Here is a 19,323-nt window from a genome sequence, read left to right as displayed (position 1 = left end):
GAAGAGAGCGCGGAGCCGGGACACGTCGCTCTGGGTGGCCTACGCCATTGGCCAGGCTCAATAAACAAAAAGTACATGAACCGTGTAACATTCAAGTAAAGGGCCCAGTAACCATGGGAGGATACTAATTACGACATGGATGTACTAAGGTGGGACTTACAAGGCTCATAATGAATCGGAAGACAGCATTTACAAAGGACAAACACACGCGGCAATGAAAAATAAGGGTGGGGTGAGCGGACGAAGCTTCTCTCAGTACTGTACTACCAAAGTTCTTTGCAGAGCAGCGCTTGGACACTGGCTCACGTTTGACCTATAAAAAGAGGAGAAATAAAAAAAAGAAAAAATCTCCTTGTTACACCTGTTCTGGGGATGCATACGGTTGTGGCGCTGTCCCAAACATCTAAATCTATGGATGCTGCGTGAGAAAACTCACTGCAGCGCCAATGGAACGTGTCCTTGATGCAGTAAAAGTAAGTAATAGTTTTTATTGCGCAATTCATTAAAATCATTGTAATGTACATGCACTGGGATGGACGTTACATGTTAAGAGTAAAAGGATGCACCGAACAAATAAAAAGAAAAATTATAAATTAAAGAAAGAACGTGCAATAATGTCCTTGATGCAGAATAAGGCAAGGCCGCGACTTGCGCTGCTTTTTCTTACTCCATATGTCTGAGGGCATGCAAAGCCACGCAAAGGGGCCTCATATATATAGCTGAGAGTCTCAGAAAAGTGGCCCCTGTCAGCACAGACCTCTTATAAATAAGCCCCTGAATGCGGGAGGACTACTGAGCCCCGACCACACAGGCAGCAAACGAAGCGTTGATTTCCCTAAAATATTGTTTTTTATACTGTGTGTAACATGAAAACAATATTTCATCCTCTATACATTAAAGTCTGATAAAAAGAGTCATTAATGCTCCTTTAAGTACAGCACATAAAATGCCAGCTTTTACTTGTGTAAACCGGAACCTGACCTCTAGCGACGAAGAGAAGCCTTACAACTCCCACCGATTTACCTTGAATTACGTGATATACATTATCTTTTTTTCATCACCGGACGTTCACGAAACAAAATCAACGCACTAAACTTAGACAAAACGAAATCAACGCTCTAAACTTAGAGCAAAACGAAATCACCGCACTAAACTTAGAGAAATACGCACTAAATTTGAGAAATACACCGTAAAAACCGATCACCTCTTTTACCGATCATTACCCTCGAGACGCGCCTTGTCTATCCTTTACTCATTTGCAGATCTCGAGTTTACTTTAGAGATCTTTCAAAAATTATGAATATCAACGCACATCATAGCCACACAGAGTGCGCATGATCTAGCGAAGACGGAAAATAATATTGATAAAATACTTGTGATTCGGCCTTTTATAGTAAGACAAAATAACACACATATGGGAGGGCACACTTAAATTACAATCCGTTACCTCCGTTTTATCTACATAATTTATACACACAACATTATTTACTCCTTCTAGTTTCATGTAAATGATTGTAATTACCTCGCATGGCTGACAATTTTTTTATTGAATTGCAGTGGCTTCTGGGTATTCAGATTGCCAGACTCAAACTGTTTGTATCCAGACAGCCTGCCCTCTAGTGACAAGCACCGGTAATGCATAGGTTTCCCCTACAGATGAATAATAAGCTGTTTAGGTCGAGCCTAGAGCAGCACGTGGAGGCATCATGTATCCAGGGTATGGAGATGTATTTTATCTATTTTATTTATTTTATTTATTTATTTATTTTTATATAGCGCAGACTTTACCTGAATGTGTCAGAGCGCTTCACAATAGGAGCAGTAATGATACATGAGAACAAATTACACAAAACTAACCCTGGGCGAAGGATTCGCTACGCCCACGAGTGTTGCCTACTTCGCCCTTTGCAAATAGGCGTAGCAGGCAACACTACGCCCATCCTAATTTTTGAAAATATTGAAATAAAAGTAAATAAAAAGGCACTCACCTTGTGCGATGCGTCCCGGGGTTCCCTCTGCTTGTTTGCGCCGGCGTCACCGCCGTTTTGGGTACCAATGCGCATGCGCGGCAGTCCGCGCATGCGCATTTCTCGTGAAAAATCCACATGCGCGGGAGGCCGCGCATGCGCATTGGTATCCAAGATGGCGGCGCGAACGAGCAGATGGAGCCCCGGGACGCAGCGCACAAGGTAATTGCCTTTTTATTTACTTTTATTTCAATGTTTTCAAAAATTAGGTATGGAGGGGAGGGGGGCAGGCGGCGCGTAGTGGGGCTCCGCGAAGTGCGTAGGTGGGCGTAGTTTCTCGCCCACTTTGCGTAGCTTCGTGTAGCCCCACTACGCATACTACGCCCAGGGTTACACAAAACCAAACATTTTTATTTATTTATTTTATTTAATGCTTTTTTATATAGCGCGAACATTACCCGAAGATGTCAGAGCGCTTTACAAAAGAAGCAGTTGTGTTACATAAGGACTTTGGATTACATGAGTTAGATAAGAGATATAAACAGAAAAAAAAATTTGCAAATGTACAACTGGAGCGACCGGAGGAAAAAAATGCAAATGTACAAGTTGTAGAGTCACTCAAGGAAGAGATACAAACAAATAAACTCTAAATCACGTAGGAATGGTTGTACGTACAAAGGTCTACTACATATGCTAGTGGTTGGAGTTGTATATACAAGTGGAGTGAAAGGAGGAAAAATTGCAAATGTACAAGTTGTAGAGTCACTTAAGGAAGAGATACAAACAAATAAACTATAAAATCACAAATGTACAGAGCAGGAAATTCTTGCCATTGTCTGCCAGGTGTTCAGGTGGAGCTGCACTCAAGGGTGGTGGTCTTGAGTGACTGAAAGTCTTTAGTCCAGAAATGCCTAAGATTCAATTAAAACATGATTTTGCCCCACAGGCTAACGTCTGGTGGTCTCACGGCTTCCCAAATCAAGTAAAGAGGGTGCCGTAGCGGAAGCAGGGGCTCCCCTGTAACGCTGAGATGGCACTTGACCCCCGCCATCTTAAGGTCAGGCGCCAGTCTAATGGGTGCTTCCAATGAGCATGGCAGGCTTAGCTTAGGGAGCCCGCGCCTCTCTTCGCACCCGGAGCTCTACTCACAGCTGGGGCGCCATCATGCTCCTGAAGGTCGTCTCCAGCTCGGAGCGGGAAGCAGAGTCGGTGTCAGCCGCCAGTTTAGGCGGCCCCGCAGGCTGCATTCTCCAGAGACTCCCCTCGCCGCCAGTCGCCCTCACAAATTGTCATCCCTGGAGAGGTCGTTGTTGGCATTTTCATCGCTGCTTAGCTTCTGCTTCTTGCCCGGCATCTCGCTGTTTCCCGCCAGAGCCGCCCCGCTCTCGGACACGTTCCACTTCCTTTGTATTCACGACTGGGGCTCAGAAGTGCCCGGCGCCTTCCCTTAACGTCAAGTTACATGAGGCAAAAGTGACAATTCTGAGCAAACAAAATACAAGAGGTAGCAAACGGTTCATTACAAGAGGAAAAAGTGACATGTGTGCAAGTCACAAAAGCGTACTATATACAAGTAGAGGTATAATACTGCAATAAATGGCAGACACAGCCGCCTGAAACTGAACTCAGACAAGATGGAAGTCCTCATCCTGGGACCATCGCCCTCCACCTGGGACGACATCTGGTGGCCCCCAGCCCTGGGCACCGCTCCCAAGCCAACAGACCACTCACGCAACCTGGGCTTCATCCTGGACTCCTCCCTCTCGATGACCAGACAAGTCAACGCCGTCTCCTCATCATGCTTTCACACCCTACGCATGCTTCGCAAGATCTTCCGATGGATCCCAACCAAAACCAGGAAGACGGTCACCCAGGCCCTCGTCACCAGCCGATTGGACTACAGAAACACCCTCTACGCCGGAACCACAGTCAAGCTACAGAAAAGACTCCAACGCATCCAGAACGCCTCCGCCCGACTCATCCTGGACATCCCCTGACGCAGCCACATCTCCGGCCACCTGAGGGACCTGCACTGGCTCCCCGTCAACAAGAGGATCACATTCAGGCTCCTCACCCACGCACACAAGCCTCTCCACGACCTGGGCACCAAGTACCTCAACGACCGCCTGACCTTCTACACGCCCACCCGCCAGCTACGGTCTACTAGCCTCGCCCTCGCCGCCGTCCACGCATCCGAAAAGCAACCGCCGTAGGCAGATCCTTCTCCTACCTGGGGGCCAAGACATGAACTCCCTCCCCATCCACCTTCGGCTGACCCAGGACCACCTTGCCTTCAGGAGACAACTCAAGACCTGGCTGTTCAAGCAGTAGCGGACCCCCTCCCCCAAGCGCCTTGAGACCTTTCCGGGTGAGTAGCGCGCTATACAAATGTTATGATTGATTGATTGATTGATAGTGTTACCATCTGTTTTCTTTGTTAAAAGCTCCACTTGGAGTTTTCCTTCATCATGTTTGATGATGATATCCAGAATCTCACATTGATTTTTGTCATAATTTAAAGTGAATTTAAGGTTATCGTCCCCTAATTTTAGCCATGAAATGAAATCCTTCAATGACTCTTCAGGGCCGGTCCAAATAAAAAAGATATCATCAATATATCGTGACTATCCGATATATTTTCATAAAAAGGAGCCAAAGAGTCAAATATATGGGTGTCCTCAAATCTCGCTACGTCAGAGGTCCTCAAACTTTTGGATGCCGAGACCCCCCTGTCAACATTTTCAAGCGTAAGGACCCCCTCCTGACAAAAATTTCTAAACCTCTAGGTTATGAGGAAGGTGAGACCAAATTATGCTACAGGCTTGACTAAATTGTGTGAGTAGAAAATGTAAATAATGTGCTGTGATGCTGCGTATTTTGGGGTAGCAATGCTTTATTATTTAGAATTTTTTTAAACACAGTAATGCTGAGGAAAGATTTCACCCCATCAGTACCAGTTTATAACCAAAATACAGCAATTAACATCAGAAAGGTGTCTAGTCAACCTCTGTGAAGGGCCTCCCAATCCGCAGGAATACATGCTGCCACATTAGAAGCTCACCTGGCCATGGCCGGGAGCAGCAAGGGTGCATTCAAACCCTGGCGGTCTTGTGCAGAGTTAAGCAGTTTACCCATGCCCCTTTCCTCTCACCCCCTTTCTTCCATCCCTCTCATCTCTCCTCTCCCAACCCCGGATCCCTCTCCCACATTGCAGGCAAATGGTTATTCGCCCCAGGACACCTTTTGGTAACAGTAGCGCACTACAAATGTAAATAATAGGCAGAAGCAGGGGATCCACTAGACCCGAACTTCGGGGGGGGGGGGTTAACACTCCCAGCCAGGGCGTGTCGAAGCACTGGTCGCACACGGTGCCACAGTCTTTCCACCTTCTCCAGGAAGTCCCCCACTACCACTCACCAACAATACACCTCATCTCTCTATAGCACCTGTCTGACAAACATTTCATTTTTTATAGCGCTACTCATAGTTTACTCACACTCAGTTCTGTTATGTACATCTTCTTTGTACCAGGCACTTTAACCTTCTGCACTGTGTGGGTGACAAGAGTGCCCATGTGACTGCAGGGTGAGCAATGCAACAGTGGGAGAGTAGGGTAAGAGGAGTGACTGCAGGGTGAGTGAGTTGACCAAATGAATTTGGGTTCAGCTGTTAGTGCAGAGTGGGACGAATTAGTGCATGGTTAGTGATGGCCTTGTTTGAGTGAGCTACAGATTGAGCATTAAGGGGGGGACAGGTGAGTCAAGTGTCACATGAGTGCAGGGTGAGAAGTGTGCTCGTGTGACTGCAGGGTGGGGTACAGAGTGAACAATGCAAGCAAAGTTTTAGTGCAGAGTGATCACTGTGAGAGCAGGGTGATCGGGTGAATGTTGTGAGTGCATGGTGATCAGTGTGAGTGCATTGTGATCAGTGTGAGTGCATTGTGATCAGTGTGAGTGCATTGTGATCAGTGTGAGTGCATTGTGATCAGTGTGAGTGCAGGGTGAGCAGGTAAATGACGTGAGTGCATGGTGATCAGTGTGAGTGCATTGTGATCAGTGTGAGTGCATTATGATCACTGTGAGTGCAGGGTGAGTGGGTAAATGTTGTGAATGCACTGCGATCAGTGTGAGTGCACTGTGATCAGTGTGAGTGCACTGTGATCAGTGTGAGTGCATGGTGATCAGTGTGAGTGCATGGTGATCAGTGTGAGTGCACGGTGATCAGTGTGAGTGCACGGTGATCAGTGTGAGTGCACGGTGATCGCTATGAGTGCACAGTGATTGCTATGAGTGCTTGGTGATCGCTGTGAGTGCATGGTGATCGCTATGAGTGCATGGTGATCGCTATGAGTGCATGGTGATCGGTGTGAGTGCATGGTGATTGGTGTGAGTGCATGGTGATCGCTGGGAGTGCATGGTGATCGCTGGGAGTACAGGGTGAACATGAAAGTGAAGGCGAGAATGAGAAGTGAGTTGTCTGAAAGCAGGGTGCATTCCCAGAAATTTGAAGCGTAGGGTTTCAGATATAAGTTAAACTATTGCTATAATGGCATTAATCAGGGTTCGAGGGTGGAGGAAATAGATAATGTGCTGATCCTGCAATAAACTTCCAGTCTAATGATTAGGGTTACCAGCTTATTATTTTGATGGCCCAGAAATAAGCAGTCGCCTACAGCTGTATTTTTTGCACTTATCTGTGAATATTTAGAACAGCAAATATAAATAGAAAGCACTTTTAATTGCGTTCTAGGGATGCCTCAAAGATCCATGACTAATAATTAAAGAGAATAAAGACAGAAAAGTCACATAACTAATTAATACATACTTTATCTATAACTCAATTTAGTGTCAAGAGCAGGTCTCTGCAGGACCTTTAAACAACACATAGCAGGCATGTTTCTTTTGGCAACCCAACTTTATACTTTTTTTCATTAAATGCATTCTCACACTACAGCAGTAAGTGTAAAAATACAAATGTAAGGAATAGGCATAGTGGGGACCCAGGGGGTACTGGAACCATAAAAAAACTAAGCTTTGGCAATCAGTTAACAAAGGCATGTAAATATGCTAATGGTCTTTAAAGACCTGTGAAAAACTTGGGCCGGAGATAAGACCCCAGCCGAGGCCCCAGGAGCGCGAGTGAGACACAGGAAGGGGAGGAGGGGGGCTGAAGCCCTGGAGGCCAGAGCAGAAGTGACACTGTGAAGGCGCGACCCCCTTTGCATCGCTCCACGGCCCCCCTGGGGGTCGCGCCCCACAGTTTGAATACCCCTGCGCTACGTATAGACAGGCTAGACTGGGAGCACAGGTAGCTCCCATGCTCGTACCTTTTACTTGTTTAAAGTAATCTTTATTAAACATAAATATGTTATTTTTTAAGACTACAGTGACAAAATCTATAATAAAAATTGTGTGTGCGTTCAGGTCTCTATCGGTCTTTGTTAGAAGGGATTCTACCATTTCTATTGTGCTGTCCTGTGGTATATTACTGTAAAGCGCCTCTATGTCGAGGGTCACTAAGAATTGAGTCTCACAATTAAATGCGAGCCCTTCAACTTTTTGGATAATATCACTGGTATCTTTGACATAGGCTTTCTGAGTTATTACATGTGGTTGCAGAAAAATGTCTGCATATTTGCTCAAAGGTTCTGTCAGAGAACCAATACTTGAGACTATAGGCCTCATGGGGGGATCATCAGGATTTTTGTGCACTTTAGGTAGTCCATACAGTGCAGGTACTACAGGATTATTATTCAAAAGAAATCTTTATTCGTCATTGCAGATAACTGCATCCTCTTGAGCCAGGTCTAACATCCTTTTGACCATATCTTTTAGATGTAACCAGTCCTCTCTTTTCACCCTCTGGTAGTGATCCCCATTTGCTAATAGTGAATTCATTTTTTCATTGTATTGTACTGTGGACATGATAACAATTCTGCCGCCTTTGTCCGAGGGCTTGATCATTAATGTGCGGCAGTTTTGTAATTTTTTGAGAGCCTCTTTCTCTTCTAGCTTGAGATTAAAATTAATCCAGTTCTTCTGGTCCAAAAGGTCAGAAATCCCCTTCTCTACTACTCTCTCAAATGCCTCAATATCTTTATTCATCTGACCAATTTGAGGGGTCTATGTTGATTTTGGCTTTAGACCTAATTTATTTGAGGAAAGTCTCCTTTCCTTGTCCTCAAAGAAGGTTTGTAGTCTTGTAGTTCAAGAAGGCATACCTTTCTTCGCATAAACAATCTTTTAAAAAAAATGACAAGTTGCAAAATGCCATTTCAGATTGTTTATGTTAAGTAAGGGACACCTTCCTGCACATAAACAATCACTAATCTAGGCTGCAAAATTTAGCACAAGTGCAGTGAGAAACACAAGGCTACACTGTTTTTTTTATAATTAAAATACAGTGCAGCTGTGCGTTTCAGATGTGGCAGAGCGTAGTGTTAAGCCAACAAGGATAACACCGCACTCAGTCGCTTCTTTTGTAAATATGTCCCAAAGCGTTTTGACTAACGCAAGAACTAAAGATAGCATAACACAATGTGGCAAAAACCATTTTTTACAGTCTGGTTCTTTTGTAAAGCACTTTAATGTCATTGGCCCATGGTCATGGTATATGACACTGTGAAAATGTAAAGTGGTGGCAGTAGCAGTCGAGGCATAGGCTCATCATAGGAAGAGACATAATCGGGTCTGTCCTTCTTGGAAGCTCAATATGGACTGCAGTGCAATGCCACTTCACTTCCGCCCCTTGATGAGGGCCCCCCTTCCTTTCCCACTTTCGCCCCCTCTATGTACGAATATGTGCACCAAAAGTCCCATGAGGACATATATACAAGCCCCTATCTCCAACACAACGTTAATTTTCACGGCGTTGTGGTGGCGATCGAGACTTAAGTGGCTTAACGATGCCTTGTAAATAAGGCACCATTTTACACAATACTTAGCATGACGGGGGAGGGCAATGGGTGTTGCGGTGGGCATTCCACCGCAACACCCATTGACTTTAACCCATAATTTCGCCCTAAGTGGGATGGGTATGCCCAGACACGGGTCCCTTGCTCACTGTGCCACTGGATTCAAGCTGGCCTAGCTGTAGAAGGGTGACACACCCTGAAACCGGTCCCAGGCTGCTTGTTTCCAGTCCAGGGAGGACCTCATCTGGCAGTTCAATCTGGACAGTTCCAATGAGGAACAGCGGCAAGACTCATTTGCACTTGGCTGGGTCCAAACTGGGGTGGCATAGTGGGCAAAAGATGGGCAAAAGAACGAAGAATTTAACCCAGATCTTTTTGACAGGGGGAGAATGTTTGCATTGTCAGCATTCTGTCCATCTTTTGTTTGTTGTAACACTTTTCGCCGTAAGTGGGATGGGTATGCCCAGATGTGGGTCCCTTGCTCAATGTGCCACTGGATTCAAGTTGGCTTGGCTGAAGAAGGGTGACAAACCCTGAAACCGGTCCCAGGCTGCTTGTTTTCAGTCCAGGGAGGACCAGGCCTGGCAGTTCGGTCTGGACTGTTCCCATGAGGCACAGGGTCAAGTCTGATTTGCATATGGCTGGGTCCTCCAAACTGGGGTGGCGTAGTGGGCAAAAACACAATGGATTTAATGTTTGGGTTGTCAGCATTCCGTCCATCGTTCATTGATTCGCAAAATTTCCATGAACCGGCAATGTCCAGAAAATTGAATGAGCCATCAACCAAATCCGTCCTAGTGATGTGCTTCTTTTATTCTCACGTATGATGTGAATCCAAATCAAATATGAGTTTCAACAGTCCAATTATTCAGATCATGAACAGAAGAAAGCGTGTTGGTCAATCTCAGTGCATTTCGGGTGTAACCAGCACCCTTCTTCAGGGGTTATCTACAAACAAATACATCACATTCATATCACAATCATGAATAAACATTTCAGTCTAAATTGAAACATAGATTAACATTAGACGACAGACCCATATTATCCTCGAAGGTCCTGAGAATACAGCATGGAGTGGACATAACGTCTGCAGATTAATGAATGACCACCCGATTGTAGTGATTATGGCGACACTGAAACATCAAAGCACACAAAGAGTAAAGTTGCCAAACTTACCAAATCACCCTCTGCAAAGAATAGAAAAACACTGTGCTATCAAACGCACTGGATGCATATATCTACCTAATGTCAATCCAATAAGGGACTGTGACCAGATCAGTGGCTGGTCGATCAAAATGTATCTGAAACGGCCTATGAACCCAAAAAGAGAATACAGTCTCAGAAATTACATTCGCACCATGTGCCTGACTTGCTTTTGTGTTATACTGCTCTTGAAAGTAACCAGAAGTGCTCAGAACTCACCCGACGTCCAAGATCACCACATGTAACCGTACTTAGTGATCAATGATGAGCAGAATTAGTTCGATGCTGAGCAAAGGGTGAAATTGTAACTGTAAATAAAGGATAATCACTGTCGGAACTATCAAAATTAAACTCACAAAAGTGTGCGAAACGGAACAAAACACTTACGAAGTTCTTAATGTTGCAAACTCTTCCCAACGCTGCTGCGAGGGTGGTAGTGGTTCTGTGGGATAAAAAAAACTATTACTACTCTACCATGAATGCACATGACAAACAAAGTACTCCCATGGTGCAATCACTTGGGGCCCGATTCATAGAATGAACTTAAGACTCAATCCTAAACTTACTACTATTTTGGTATTCACAGAATGCACTTACTACTTTTGGCATTTTTCAGAATGAACTTACTACTTTTGGTATTCACAGAAGTTAGGATTTTGTCTTAAGTTTGACTTAAGACAAAATTAAGACAAAATCATAACTTCTGTGAATACTAAAAGTAGCAAGTTCATTCTGTGAATGCCAAAAGTAGTAAGTGCATTCTGTGAATACCAAAATAGTAGTAAATTTAGGATTGAGTCTTAAATTCATTCTGTGAATCGGGCCCATAGATTTGCCAGATAATCCATTGTCTAATGCATAGTATGCAGATTTGAACAAAAAATGGTTTCGAGCTCAAACGGTTCAAAAGTTATTTAAAACATAGCGACTGGTGTTGCTTCTCAGGGGAAGATCCTTTGTAAAGGTTGACTGATCATTATTCTGTCTCTTATGCCTGTGAGTAGGTGTTAAAGTAGTACTAATAAGTTGCAACTAACGCCCAGACAGTGTTAACAAGTTTAGAAATGGCGAAATAATGAAGTGAAACTTTCTCAAAATGTGCTGCATAATTTGCCTTTGCTTGTCACAATAATATATCCAACCCTGCTGCATAATTTGGGCCTCTCCTGCTGCATAATTCCAGTGGCCCTTACTAAGGCCACTGAAAATAGCTCACTTACAGCCTGCATAAACAAATGACTCCAAAAGGGAGCCATATGAAAATAGTGTCCTCAAAAGCCCTTGTTAGGGAAAAATGACCACTCAAACAGAAAAATATTATTTTTGCAGGTCTCGGCAGATGTGTACAGCATAATTGTTTGTGCTGCTCTCAAAAAGGCAGCTTTTATAGTCTGTATATGACATAAATACGATGCCGGCTGCCTAAAATTTGAGGCAGATTAAGGGACCATGCGCTACTGCTACAACACTGAATCAGTGAACGCTTTTTTAAAAGACAAGCAAACCTTCAAAATACTGGTTTGTAAACACCTGCAACCCCAGCGATCGACGCACAGTGAACATGTTATGCACACTGTAAATTTAGGTCTCTCCGAGCTCCCTACAATATGCAACCTCCTGCACATTAAAAACCAAAGCATAAGTGACTTAAACGGAAACCACAAAACTGCACTGCTGATAGGACATCTTAAACCACAAGGGCACAGCCAGGGAAGGAAGTAGAGGTTCAAATGTGCCACCACCAGTTTATTATTGTGAACTTCAAAAATCCGATAGATATTTTTCAAGAATTCACAAACCTTTTATTGTATACATGACTATTTCTGTAAGGAATCAAATAGAGGACGTAAGCCTCAAATGATGTCACATCCGTGTGACCATGTGTCTTTATTAACGAATAAGCCATTTCTACAACAATCGCTTACACGGGAACATGGCATTAAGCCAGAAGGGTTATGTAGAAAAAACACATGAGGATTCATCTGCAACATTTGAAAATGACACCTAGAATGATCGGCGTACTGCATGAAAGGTAAAGAAATACAAATCCTCAGTTAAAGAAGCCGGGTTAAATGGGTCTCCTCCGTGCTCGCCCTCCAGCTCACTGGGATCCGTCGCATCGGCCCACAGGCCTCCTCTCTGCAGCCAGGGTGAGCCCTGGGTCTCTAGGAAGCCCATGGTGAAGTCCTGGAAGGTGATGGGCCCGTTGCGGTCACTGTCCAGCCGCTGGAAGACGGCCTCTGGGTCCTCCGGGCTGACACGCAGCACTGCGCACAGCGACTGAAAGTCCTCTCACTCCATGCGCCCCAAGCTGTTTGCATCACAGGAAAGGAAGAGAGCGCGGAGCCGGGACACGTCGCTCTGGGTGGCCTACGCCATTGGCCAGGCTCAATAAACAAAAAGTACATGAACCGTGTAACATTCAAGTAAAGGGCCCAGTAACCATGGGAGGATACTAATTACGACATGGATGTACTAAGGTGGGACTTACAAGGCTCATAATGAATCGGAAGACAGCATTTACAAAGGACAAACACACGCGGCAATGAAAAATAAGGGTGGGGTGAGCGGACGAAGCTTCTCTCAGTACTGTACTACCAAAGTTCTTTGCAGAGCAGCGCTTGGACACTGGCTCACGTTTGACCTATAAAAAGAGGAGAAATAAAAAAAAGAAAAAATCTCCTTGTTACACCTGTTCTGGGGATGCATACGGTTGTGGCGCTGTCCCAAACATCTAAATCTATGGATGCTGCGTGAGAAAACTCACTGCAGCGCCAATGGAACGTGTCCTTGATGCAGTAAAAGTAAGTAATAGTTTTTATTGCGCAATTCATTAAAATCATTGTAATGTACATGCACTGGGATGGACGTTACATGTTAAGAGTAAAAGGATGCACAGAACAAATAAAAAGAAAAATTATAAATTAAAGAAAGAACGTGCAATAATGTCCTTGATGCAGAATAAGGCAAGGCCGCGACTTGCGCTGCTTTTTCTTACTCCATATGTCTGAGGGCATGCAAAGCCACGCAAAGGGGCCTCATATATATAGCTGAGAGTCTCAGAAAAGTGGCCCCTGTCAGCACAGACCTCTTATAAATAAGCCCCTGAATGCGGGAGGACTACTGAGCCCCGACCACACAGGCAGCAAACGAAGCGTTGATTTCCCTAAAATATTGTTTTTTATACTGTGTGTAACATGAAAACAATATTTCATCCTCTATACATTAAAGTCTGATAAAAAGAGTCATTAATGCTCCTTTAAGTACAGCACATAAAATGCAAGCTTTTACTTGTGTAAACCGGAACCTGACCTCTAGCGACGAAGAGAAGCCTTACAACTTCCACCGATTTACCTTGAATTACGTGATATACATTATCTTTTTTTCATCACCCGACGTTCACGAAACAAAATCAACGCACTAAACTTAGACAAAACGAAATCAACGCTCTAAACTTAGAGCAAAACGAAATCACCGCACTAAACTTAGAGAAATACGCACTAAATTTGAGAAATACACCGTAAAAACCGATCACCTCTTTTACCGATCATTACCCTCGAGACGCGCCTTGTCTATCCTTTACTCATTTGCAGATCTCGATTTTATGTCAAAGGCCCGGAGGCCAACATTATGCATATCCCTTTTATTCCTGCCCAAACACAGCAGCAACAACACTATAGAACTTAGAATATCACCTAAACATTCCAGAACTAGAACATGTATAATAGTCCAAGCAAAGCAGCCATCTTCCTCTTTTGTTGCTGCTCGAACATAAGATAAGTACTCTCTTTTGAGCGCTGCTTATAAATTCGTTTCTTTAATATAATTGATTAGTAATTATACCCAGAGATTAATATGGATTAAGGATGAGTTGAATTGAGTCAGGTTTTAAGGGAAATGTATTTATGTGAACTGTTGTTTGAATGTGGAAGGAAAAACAGATGTAAGTATTTTAGTAATGTTTGAATGAGGAAACGGATGTAAATCTTAAATATAGTGCCGTGACATTTTAGCGTTTGATTTCTTCATTAAAAAGGAAGGGAGAATGGGTTTACCGTGTTGACGGTTGGTAGGCGCGTGGGTCCTCGAGTGTGGTACGCGTCGCGTGACGGGAGACGCGCTCGAGCGCATCAGAGGAAATTAGAGTTCTGACGCGATTAGAGACTCGCGCTGAAGAAGTGTGTGCTGTAGGGGCCGCCGTAGCTACGTTACGTGCGGCGGCCATTTTGAGAGTTTGGGAAAGGTCAGGTTTAGAGAATGGAAAAGTGTTCGGCCATGTTTTGGGGTGTTTTGATCGTCTGACTGATTGTTGTCAGTTTCAGTCAGACGAAGTTCGTTGGTTCAGGTGGAGAGTGTGTCGCTTTGAGGTAGAGGTGAATTAGTGTTGTGTCGCTTTGAGGTAGAGGTGAATTAGTGTTGGATTTGTGAAATTCAAAGGAAGGAATAGTTTAAAATGGAGAATGAGGAGTCAGGTTTTGAGGAAAGGATGAAGGGTTACATGGAAAAGATGTTTGGAGAATTCAGTGCTTCCATGGAAAAAAAGATAGAAAGCACTATTGGGAAGAGAAGTAAAGAGGGAGAGAAAAGCCAAAGGTCAGGAGAGGAGGATGGTTTTTATACATCTGAGGAAGTGCAAGTGGTGGCAGGTACTTCTGGTGGTGCATTAAAGAGGAAGGAGAAGAGAAAGAATGTGATTAAAGGAAAGACTTCTAAGGAGAAGGAAAATAGAGAGCAAAAGGAAAAGGCTATAAAGGCCAAAGTGAGTGCTATAAAGGCACAAAGGAAAGGTCACAGCTCTGTGGCGTGCGATGATAGCTCTACTAGTGGGGATGTGGAGCTTACTTGTAGCTCAAGCTTGGAGGATTCGGATGTAGAGGAAGTGAAGGTTAAAAGGAGGAAGATAGATGACAAGATTGAGTTGGTGTATGAGGATTTTGTTGACCCTCAAGGGGATCAGATGTTTGATCCATTGCTGATACAGCATCCATTGTCACCTCAGTGGTCCCCAGTAGAGAATGTTGCTAAATATATACGTTATTGGATAAGAAAGGAGATGCCAAAGGAGATAAGGACTCGACTGAGGTCTGAGTGCCCGAGGCCATCCCTTAATAGTAAAGTGGCATTCACACCGGAATTGGACCAGAAGATGCTGACATTTATTAATAACAAAGGGGGAAGAGACCCTAGAAGAGGCTTGGACAAAGGCCTGAAAAGTTGTCAGGATCGGATGCTGGATATTCTGGGTCCATTGACAAAGATTTTTGATTTGTGCGAGGAAGCACATAGTAACAATACTGGTGTTGACGTAAGTGAAATGCGTCAGTGGGTGCAACGTGCAATTTGTTTACTAGGGAATGCCAATGCAGCTCTCTGTCAGGAGAGGAGAAAGAGTATCTTGTTCAAGATCGACCCGAAACTTGCAGATTTGGCTGGCAAGGAGTTGGGGGAACAGAGCGATGGGCTGCTGTTCGGTGACGACTTTGTCAAAGATATGGCAAAGTACGTAGGAACATTTAATTCTTTGCAGAAGGCTCAGAAGGATATGAGACGTGTTTTTGGTTCGGCCGGGAGGACAAGGGGTCGGTTCCCCGGCCGAGGTTTTGGATCTACCAGAGGTTTTTATGGTAGAGGAAACAGGCCCTTTGGTTCAGGTTACGGATATGGCTTTGGCTATGGAAGTGGAGGTGGATATGGATTCACTAGGTCCGATCAAGGAAGTTTCTTCCCGCAGAGACAGAGGGGGAGAGGAAGAGGTCAAAGGTCGGATAGGAGACCAAGAGGATTTTCAGGTAAGTCTCTTACAAGACCATTTATTTACGGAAGTAAAATTGGGCGGCAGACTAGCCCAGTTTGTTTCCAGATGGCAGGAAATAACACAGGATCCATGGGTTTTGGAAACTGTGTCTGGTTACAGGATAGACTTTATCAGTACCCCGGTACAAACAAGGGTTCCAAAGATATTAAGGTTTTCAGTAGAAATGGAAAGGTTGGTGACAAAAGAAGTATTAGAGTTGGAAAGGAAGGGAGCAATAGAAATTGCAGAAGAAATACCGGGTTGCTTTGTAAGCAACTTATTTCTTGTAGAGAAGAAGGACAAGAAGATGAGACCGGTAATCAATTTGAGAGAATTGAACGATTGGGTGGTTTACAACCATTTCAAAATGGAGGGGATTCATATGCTAAGGGATCTGTTGAGAAAGGGGGATTGGTTAACGAGACTGGATTTAAAGGATGCTTATTTAACAATTCCTATGTGCCGGGATCAAAGGGATTTCCTTCAGTTCAGGTGGTTGGGAAGGCGTTGGAGGTTCAAGAGTCTCCCTTTCGGTTTGACATCAGCTCCGTGGTGCTTCACCAAGGTGATGAGGCCGATTGCGGCTTGGCTGAGGTCCAGAGGAGTTCGCCTGATAGTCTATTTGGACGATATCTTGATAATGGCGGAAGAGAGGAAGTTGGCAAAGGATCATACGGAATTTGCAGTGAGAGTAATAGAGGATCTGGGGTTTGTAGTGAACAAGGAGAAGTCGTGTGTGGATCCGAAACAGGTGATGACCTTTTTAGGTTTTCAGATACGGACGTTGGATTGTGTGTTGAGGTTGCCAATGGAGAAGGTGAAGAAGATCAGGAAGGAAGTGAGGAGAGTGAAGTCGGCAGACTGGATTACTTTGAGGCAGTTAGCGCGTCTGTTGGGTCTTCTGTCTTCTTCAATTCAGGCGATATTCCCTGCTCCCCTGCATTATCGTGCGTTACAGAGGTTGAAGGCAAGGTATTTGAGGAAAGATGTGAGGTATTCTCAGAAGCTTGTGATAGATCAGGAGTCTCAGGAGGAGTTGGAGTGGTGGTTGATGAGCCTGGATGCTTGGAACGGTCGAGCGATATTTGGATCAATCCCAGAAGTGGAGATAGAGTCGGATGCGAGTTTAAGCGGATGGGGAGCGAGATGTGGAGAGACATCAACAGGGGGGCAATGGTCGAAGGAGGAAGGATTAATGCACATAAATTGTTTGGAGTTGCTGGCAGGTTCCTTCGCTGTAAAAAGTTTTGTGAAGGACAGAGTCAAATGTTGTGTTCTTCTGAAGATGGACAATTTGTCGGCGGTTCAGTATGTAAACAAGATGGGTGGTCCTCGGTCAAAAGGATTGGCGGAACTTGCAAAGGAATTTTGGAAATTTTGTCTGGAGAGAGAGATTGTGGTTCAAGCTCAGTATATACCCGGGTTGAGCAACGTAGAAGCGGATTGGTATTCAAGGTACCTGAAGGATGCGAGCTGTTGGAGGTTGAAGAGAGAAATGTTTTTGAGTCTGGAGAGAATGTGGGGTCCTTTGAGTGTAGACCTGTTTGCGGACAGGTTGAACACTCAGTTGAAGGAGTTTTACAGTTGGAGGCCGGATCCGGAAGCAAAGGGAGTGGATGCTTTTCTGCAGACTTGGAAGGAGGGAAGGTGTTATGCGTTTCCCCCTTTTTCTATGATTCAGAGGGTTTTGAACAAGGTCAGAAGGGAGGAGTCAGAGTTGGTTCTGATAACTCCTTTCTGGAAAGCTCAGGTGTGGTTCCCGGATGTGATGGATGTGTTGATGGAGGACCCGATAATTCTACCAGATTGCAGGGACATATTGTTGGATGTTCAGGGGAACTTTCACGACCTGGTGGTCACAGGACAACTGAAGTTGATGGCTTGGTTGATTTCAGGAGAGTTTGGCAAGTGCAGGGTTTATCAAAAGAGGCTGAGGAGCTTGTCTCAAAGTCATGGTCTAAAGGGACATCTAGGGTGTATGAGTCAGCGTGGAGAAAGTGGAATGGTTGGTGTGTTGAGAGGGGTTTGGATCCCATTTCAGCTCCTGTGGTAGAGGTAGCGAATTATTTGTCAGGTCTTTTTTGTAGAGGTTTGGCGTATAATTCAGTTAATCTAAATAGATCTGCTATTTCAGCAGGGCATGGTCTGGTGGATGGAGTTCCGGTTGGACAGCATGTTCTGGTCAGGAGATTGGTTAAAAGTGTTAGGGTGGTTATTCCACCGAAGGCTAAGTATGATTCTCTTTGGGATGTCACTTTGGTGTTGAGGGAGCTTGAAAGTTGGGGGTCAAATTCAGGTTTGGATCTGAAATTCTTGACTTGGAAGGTGACAATGCTGTTGTGTCTGGTTTCGTTTAGGAGAGTGTCAGATGTTAGAGCTTTGGATGTTAATTCTAGGTTTTATCAGCCAGAGGGAGTGTGTTTTGAGGTTAAGAGAAGGACAAAGACTATGTCAAGAACAATTTTTTATCCTCTTTTAGAGGGAGAGAGTGCTTTGTGTGTGGTTAAGTGTCTGAAGGAGTATGAAAAGAGGACTTCTGCGTTGAGAAAAGCAGATTGTAAGCAGTTATTGATTTCTTATGTTAATCCATATAAGGCTGTGTCTACTCCTACTTTGGCGAGATGGGTGAGAAATGTGATGGTCAAGGCAGGGGTGGATACTAGTGTCTTCGGGTCCCATTTGGTGAGAGGGGCTATGGCTAGTAAGGCCTTTGTTAAAGGTTTTAGTTTGGGCGGAATTTTGAAGGCAGCAGATTGGTCAAATGACTCGACTTTTCGTAAGTTTTACTTTAAGCCTGTGGAAAATGTTTTAAGTAAGGTTTTGGAAGAACTTTGAACATGCATAATGTTGGCCTCCGGGCCTTTGACATAAAATGCAGATTTTCCACAGTTTTAATGTAAAGAAAATCATGATTTTATTAAAAAAGGCACGGAGGCTAATATTATCCCTCCGCTGTGCCCGCCCTGTGATTAATTTTGTTTGATTTATTTTGAAGGATGAAGCTGAGGAAGTAGATGGAGAAGATGTTCAAGGATGGAAAGAAGAAGTCGAAGAAGAGTTTAAGGAAGTTTGAAGTCGGTGGAATTTATTTATGGACTTGTTATTTATTGTTTTACACATTCGCAGTCACAAAAGAGGAAGATGGCTGCTTTGCTTGGACTATTATACATGTTCTAGTTCTGGAATGTTTAGGTGATATTCTAAGTTCTATAGTGTTGTTGCTGCTGTGTTTGGGCAGGAATAAAAGGGATATGCATAATATTAGCCTCCGTGCCTTTTTTAATAAAATCATGATTTTCTTTACATTAAAACTGTGGAAAATCTGCAGTTTACTTTAGAGATCTTTCAAAAATTATGAATATCAACGCACATCATCGCCACACAGAGTGCGCATGATCTAGCGAAGACGGAAAATAATATTGATAAAATACTTGTGATTCGGCCTT

This window comes from Lissotriton vulgaris, chromosome 1_2 (assembly GCF_964263255.1).
Source record: "Lissotriton vulgaris chromosome 1_2, aLisVul1.2, whole genome shotgun sequence".
Taxonomy (NCBI): Eukaryota; Metazoa; Chordata; class Amphibia; order Caudata; family Salamandridae; genus Lissotriton; species Lissotriton vulgaris.
This window is presented reverse-complemented; position numbering follows the sequence as displayed.